Source organism: Manis pentadactyla, chromosome 3 (assembly GCF_030020395.1).
Source record: "Manis pentadactyla isolate mManPen7 chromosome 3, mManPen7.hap1, whole genome shotgun sequence".
Lineage (NCBI taxonomy): Eukaryota > Metazoa > Chordata > Mammalia > Pholidota > Manidae > Manis > Manis pentadactyla.
The window spans coordinates 47,175,555-47,183,521 of NC_080021.1; positions in this window are offsets into that span (position 1 = coordinate 47,175,555).

The window sequence follows — 7,967 nt, forward strand, 5'->3', positions numbered from 1 at the left end:
CTGAACTCCGTTAAGGCCTCCACATAAACTTTTAAGATTCTGGCGTGCCAGTGCAGAGATCGACGCGTACTGCAGCGGCCCAAGACAAGCCTCGTTAAGTTCCCTTGCTTATTTCATTTTATTTTTTGAGGGTCCCGCAGGGAAAAAGTTCAGAGGCTGGTTTTCTGAGGTTGCCTCTATTGTAGGAAATCAAGTGTTACCCTTTCCAGAATCACTAACGGTACTTGCTTTTGGAGACCCCTCTCGGGGGGCCTTTGGAGCTGGCTTTTCGGCGCGCGGGGCCTCAGCGCGGAGATGGCTGCCCCGCAGGAGGCCGGCGGCATTCTGAAGTCCTCGTGGTCACAGAGCGCGGAGCCGGCGCCAGCTGGCGGTGGAAAGAGGACAGGCCCGCCCAGGCTGCGGCTTAGCTGCGCCGCGGGCCTAGTTCCCTTGCTTATTAGATCTGCCGCCAACTAGTCTGAACTGGCCGGCCCCGTTTTCTGGGCTCTCCTTGCCCTCCGTGTACGAGGCCAGTTTCCGATTTCACCAGCGAGACTCCTGAGTTTCAGACCAACAGTCTCCACACATTATTAGGACCAAACATGTCTCCAGACATTGCCAAGTGTTCCCTCGGGTCAGAACCACTTCCATCTATACCGTTGAGAACCAGCCACTGCCCTAGAACTATGAAAATCACAACTCCAGTAAGTAAAATGTGAACATAAGGAAGAGTGGGATGGGACTCTTTTGGAGTTACTTCAAGCCTTTTATCAGAGAAATTTAATTTTTTTAAACCCAAGTACTCCTAATCTTATACTAATTATTGACTCAATTACTATACTAACTCTGGTGCCTAGTAGAGAGGGGGGCTGGGCATGGGGAGGGTCACAGGTAAAGAAGAGGTTTGAACTTGACCCATCTGCTGCTCAAATTTCCTGATGTTACTGCAAACTTCTTTATTTTCTCAAAAGAAAGAAAGACTTTAAGATGTTGATGTTATCAAATAAATAAGCTTGCGTTTTTTCAAAATATTTTAGACGATCTCTAGACACAACTAAAGCAGAAAGGATTTTTTAAAATAGTGTGGCCCTCCTGAATTTTAATTTTTTTAAATTAACGAAGCATATTCAGTGTAGCCAGAGAAATTTTATACATAGGAAACTAAGTAATCAGTCTTAAAAACATATACCTAATTCTTAGCTTTCTGAGACATTAATGGGTAAATTCATCTTCATGGATGTAGTATCAGATCCCCATTTTCTCTCTGTATTTTTCAATCTTAAATGACGTATATTTTTTAAAAAGCTTTTATTATATGTGTACGTGTATGTTGTTGAAAGAATGGTATAAAATGAATACCCATGTAACTAATGCCCAGCTTACTGACATTTGATATTATTGCCTGGCTAGTCTAATTTCTACCATTTTGAAGAGTATATAAAGATGATGCATTTAAAATTTTCATTTTCCTGATTGTCTTGATTCACTTAGTTTTGCTAGTGATTCTCTAAAGGTTTTCAATTATTGAATCCTGTCATCTATAAATAGATATAATTTAAGTTGTTTTTCCAGTTCATATTGTTTGGATTTTCCTTTTACTCTAAGTGTTATTTAATAGAAATTAAAAATATGTGTATGTTTACTGGTAGAAGGGCCTATATTTAAATTTGAATTTTTAAGTTCAAATTTTACTGCACCATAATCAATGTTGTTTACAATATCTCTGTTTTATGGAACTTGATGATGTTCTCCTTTGGCCTAATATATTATTAGATTTTGTGAATGTTTCAGGCACACTTAAAAAGGTGGTATACTATTATCAGGTGTAATGATCAATATTGGTACCCAAAAATCCACCTTATTTTGCTGTGTTGCTTTTCTATATTCTTACTTATTTGTCAACCACTTGACTTGCCATGTACTGAAATTGGTATGTTAAGGTCCTTTATTATCATGTTTTTATTTCTCCTTGCATCTCTGTAGTTTTTGTGTTGCTCTGTTATTTGGTGTATTGATATTCATAGCTCTTACATATTTATCGTGAGTTTTGGCTCTTAGCATTATGGAATACCCTCGATGCTTTTTGGCCTGAATTCTACTTCCCTTATCTCAATATCACAACTCCTGCAGTCTTACAGTTTTGTTTTCCTGGTATATCTTTTCCTATACCTAAAATTTCAAACTTTTGAATCACTGTGTGTTAGATGTATCCATGGAACCAGAGAGTTGAGATTTGCTTTGTGAGCCAAGTAGAAATGATTTTCTTATAATAGATAAGCCCATTCAGTTTTTGATGTGGATGATATACTGGTATCAATTCTGGATATAATTTTATGTTAAAGTTGCCATATGTATTTTGTTACATATATTGTGTTTATTTGGTGTATCTCTGCTTTTTTTAAAAAAATGATTTTGGTATTTTTATTTAGAGCTTTCCCTCATATTTATACCTTTTTAGTTCTCATAATATAATTTTTCATAAATAATCTTTTACTCTCCTCATTACTTTGCCCATCATCCATTTCTAGTTGTTTTCTTTCTACTTTGCCAGAGCATATCGTATGTAACACATAACATGCACACATTGTTCTTCCACCCATGTCACTATCCTCCTTTTAGGTATTTAATTCTTAATTTAATTATAAAATTCAATATATGAAATGTTCATTATCAGTTCTTTTGCCAAAAATTTCAGGTTATTTCCTAGTTGCACAAAGCTCATCCAACCAAGGACGTGCTCATGTATAAAATATTCCCTGGATTGGTTATCCTTTAAAGTGGTTTTTTGCCTTGACACTTGAGGGACAGTTGGCTTGTTATAAAATAATTGGTGTATGATTTCTTTCCTTGAATTTCTTTACAGTGTTCCTCCACTGTTACTTTATTTTATATGTTGCCCTGGAGAAGCTTGATGCCAGCCTATTTTTTTTTACCATTGTAAGTGATTTGATCTTATTGCCTATATACTCTGAATGTTTTTCTTAGTCTTTAAATTCTCATTGTTTGTGTATGCTTTGTCTCAAATTTATTATTTTTGATTTTTGGGCACACAGTGAGCCTTTTGATTATGTAAATAGGTTTTTTTCTTAGTTTTGAAAAGTTTTCTTTATAGTTTTACATATCAGTTATAGCATGTTTTGTTTTTCTTCTTCAAATATTTCATTTATATGTATGTTGAACTCTCTTTGCATATATTCCATTTCAACCACTTTCTCTTTGACCCTTTTGTTTGTTACTTTATCTCATATTTATTTTCTTGGTTGTTTTCCTGATTTTCTTCCAAGTCTCTTATTAAATTTCATTATAATCTATTATACCTTCGACACCTTTTAATTCATTCTTTATTTCTGAGTTGGACTTGTTTTTTAACTGAGATCAGTCAACTCCTACTGCATTCCTTCTTTTGCCCACTTACGCTCTTAGCTTTAAACTGATTCTGTATCTACATCTATATGTATATCTGCATATCTACATCTTATCTCCAAATATTTGTTTGAGGCTTTTAAATTTTATTTATTTATTTATGTTAATTAAATTTCTTTAATTTTTATTAAAACTTGTGTTAGTCTTCTCTTTTCTGGGTTTTTTTTTCTTTTCTTTTCTGGTAGGAGGTATTTCTTCAGCTGGAGGTTTGGATTTGAATTTTCTGTTTTCTTCTTCCATTAGCTTTATATTGAGTTGGCTTGATTATTTTCTCCATTTCTAGTCATTTTTTGGGTAAAGTCCCTAGATCAGGAGTGCTCCCTTCTGTCAGCATAGTGAAGCCTATCTTTTTACTGAATGCTCTCAGCGGCAGGAGAAAGACAAAGCATTGCATGCCTCTTTGTCTTCTAAAAGATCCTCAATTTTCTCTTCTTACCTTCTTTCTCACTTCTGTTGTATCTTCAAGGGCATAATCTTTTCTCAACTTTTGTGATTCTTTCCAGAAAGCAATGCTTTTTGAAATTGCTGACTTCTTCTGTAACACTCACTTTTAAACCTCTTTCCCGTAGCTGATACTATAAACTACCAAATATGAGACCCTGAATTTTGACACTTAGTGTTATGCTTTTGTTTTCTGGGGTCTGTGGCTTGTCTACATATCCACTTTTTAATGGTGTGTCTTAAGCTTCCCCTTTCCTACTTTTGGCACCCACAGGCTTATGGTAGTCTAAGGAGGTCTGGTGGAATATGGTGTTTAAATCTCTATTTGAAGGTAACTTGATCATGGTATTTTCTACTGCCTCATAAGGCTACTGACTGAGTCATTTGTGAACTTATTTGCACTCTCTTTTTAATATTATCATTTTCAAGGAGGACTTGAGGAGAGATTCAGTTTTAGGAGGACATCATCATCTCCAGTCCACAATTTCCTTGGAAATAGAGGTTTGAAATTAAGCATTTTTTTTTAGCTAAATGTATAAAGTCACTTGGGATTTTTCTCCTATAGGTTGTATTGTGTTTTGAATTTTTAAATGTTTTTGTTTCTTTAAGTTGTATATCCCTAACTGGACTCCATAATTTGAGGGGCAGGATCTTGTAGTTTTAACTTTCACCATAGTATAATAAATTGCGCATAATAGTTTCTCAATAAACATCAACTATATAGTTATTAAGACTATCAATTATGGTTATAAGAAAGCTTTTATATATAGAATTGTAAGCAAAATATTTGACCTATTCATGTCTTAAAAAATTTTTCTTACATAGATAAATGTTGAGAAATATTTTCCAAAACAATTAAAATGTAGTCCAATTTCTTAAAAAGAAGCCGTGTTTTAAAAGAAACACCCATTTGAGAACACATTCTCATGAAAAAATGGAAAATAATAGAGACTAAGTAATTCCTGCAATTCATATTTTTCTCAATACCTTCTCTGTAAAAAACAAATGAAATCCCATAAATTTTGTGCTTTATTTTAGCATGTGTAAAAATTAAAGCAGCAAACAATAAGGGAATACAACACATTATTTTAATCTCTGCTATTTATTAATTCATTTAATTTACATGCAAATGATATGTTTTAATAATCATAAGTTGCTTGGCATCAGGTTGTTCCTGGTAATGAGCAGTTCAAGAGATGGCACTTTTTTGAAATTCTAATAAAGCATTCCATGGAGCCCTCTTCCTTTGTGAACATAGCTACCCCTTGAAACATTCTGAAATATGGAGCTGAAATAATTTAAAACCTCAAAAGGTTTTTAAAGTTAGAATAGGAAGCCACTCTTGGCTTCATGGTTAGATCTGAACACTGAAGTTAAGAAGCAATTTCAAATCAATCTGTAGAAAGATTTTACCTCTGATCATGAGCAAACAGAGGCCCTCTCTCCAGTAGGTGTCGGGAGTCATGTGATGGACACTAATGATGTCTGCTGTCTTTTATCAACTGTCAGGCACAAGTCAGATTTATTTCCACACAGGCAGTGAGAACATTTAATGAAACAAAACAGCATTATCGAGCTCCAGGTTTCCCACTCCTCTTTGGTCCTAGAAATGAGGGTCCAGGTTCATTAAATTGTGGCTTGTGGAGGTATGCCACAATTATACTCTACTGTACCAAAAATTATAATAAGATCTCAAAGCAAGGCTTTAGTAACTGACATCTTCTCTCTATTTCAAAAGTTCAAATCAAATCAGCAAATATCACAGGTTTAGGATATACATATGCATATACACATAAGATATACATATATTTTTTGAATATATGTATATATGTTGTTTCATTCTTCAGTATATAATTATATGTTCATTAAATAAAAAATACAAAAACTAATAAAAGCCCAAATCATATTATCCAGAAATATCCCCTAATAATATTTATATATTGGTTATTTTGCTTTTAAACTTCTATATTTTATGGTACATTCATATTCTATAAAAAATATATACTCTATTTGCTCTCAATAGCCTGTGGCTACAGTGATACAGGTTTTTGCCATCTTAATCATAAGATGCATAAAGTAGGCAGATATAGGCCTACCGTATTGCCATATTCTTTCTTTCTTATTCATGCACTCAACAAATATTTACTACATTTCTACTAAATGCAAGGTACTTCTTAGTAACCCGAAATACAGCAGTGAACTAAAACTAAGAAAACCTCTGTCCACACAGAGCTCACATTCTGGAGGAATAGGTAAGCAGAGGTATGAAGTAAACAGATGAAAACATGCATTTGCCATGTGATAAGAAGTGCTGTAGGGAGAAAGAAGGCAGGGTGGGGAAGGCAAAAAATGAGTCTTCATTTGCCCCACTTGCTCTACCACAGCCACAACTCAGAGGGTTCTTGATTTCACCAGGCATATGCCTGAGGGCCTTTGTACTGACTATTCTTCCCATATGACTTTTTCATTTCTTTCTAATCTTTACTCACATGTTCCTTTATCAATGAGGCCTACCCTAACTAACCTGTTTAAAAGTGCAACCTGCCCTAATGCTGCCTGCACTGCCCCAACACTCCAAAGCTGCTTACCATAGTCTTATTTCTTCATTAAAGAACACTTTTTGTTTGTGAATGTTCTGCATATTTTCCAGTTATTCTGCATATTGTCTATTTTCAGTCTCCCTCCACTGTAATGTAAGGTCCGTAAAGGCAGAGGTTTATGCCTGGTCTAAGTACTGAAATTCATGTCTGGCACACAATAGGTGTTTTAAAATATTTGTGGGATCATTGAAGTGGAAATATTGAATATCTAAGTCTTGCATTTTAGGTGAGAAGTCCAGGCTAGAGATGCAAATCTGAGAATCCTACAGAGTGAGATTTTAAGTCATAAAATTTGAAGAGATTCCTAGAGAATGAGTAAAAAGAGGAGAGGAACTTGGGAAAAATCCTTAGACATGTTAGTGTTAAGAAATCAGCCAGAAGAAGAAGTGGGTAGTAAAGTAGGAGGAAAGCCAGTGCCTCCTATGATCCCAGCAAAGACATTGTTACAGTGAACAAAAGGTCAGCAGATTTGGAATATTTGTCTTTTTGTAAAAGATAAATATGAAACATCTCTTAAATCTTATCACTCTTTTAAGTACTATACTGCAAGTATTTCTGAGTAATAGATATGAGTTTTACTGTCAAGTCTATCTCATTACAAAGTATTATAAAGATTATAATTTTTATAAAATTAGCCACATGCAATACATGTGCATAAACTGCAGTATGGCACAGTAAATGAACAGCAAATATCTTGGATGTCTCAGGATACACAAACTGCACTTCAAAGATTGTTACTCTACAAAATAAGTCTTAAAAGACCTCAGATTGAGATTTACAAAGAAGAATTAATCACCTGCTTTCTCAGTTTGCTTTCTGCTCTAACATTTTCCACTCTTAACAACGGCACATCTCTTTGTAGAAGCCTAACAGTCCTACAGGAGTCCACTTCTCTCTCCTGCAGCCAAGAGACCAGTGGTAGTGGCTTCACACACAGCCAACTTGACCTCTCTGTTCTCTCTCACCTCCTGTCCTCTCCTTCCTTAATGTGGGCAACATCTTTCAGGCCCTTATACTACCCCTTCTGTCTTCTCTTCATAACCAAGTGTCATCAAAGCCGTCTCTTTTAAGGTTCATGTACATTCAGTAATTCTCCCTTTTGTCTGCTTTGCATTCCTCACCTATTCTGCTTTGACTTATGTCAAATATCACCTAACTCTCCAATTCAGTGGATGCTTTTCCTTGCTTACTTTGCCTGTCCACGGCATTTGACACTGTTGAAAGCTGTTTAACACCCTTTTTTCTCATGGCACCATCATACCATGTTATCCTACCTTTCCTCTTCTCTCCCCAATTCTTTGCAGCCTTATCTATGGCTTCCTTTTTCTCTCTTTCACCCCAAATTTTTGGGTTTTTCAGGGTTCACTGTATGTCCTTTTAGCACTCCTCAGTCTTTTGTAAGAATGCCTTGTTCCAATTTAATTAAATCTAATTTAAACTTGTTTATTTCCCAATGCTCACTAATTCTTTCCTTCTCAGCTCTGATTGCACAGTCCCTACTTCCTAGTTCTTTCCTACTTTTAA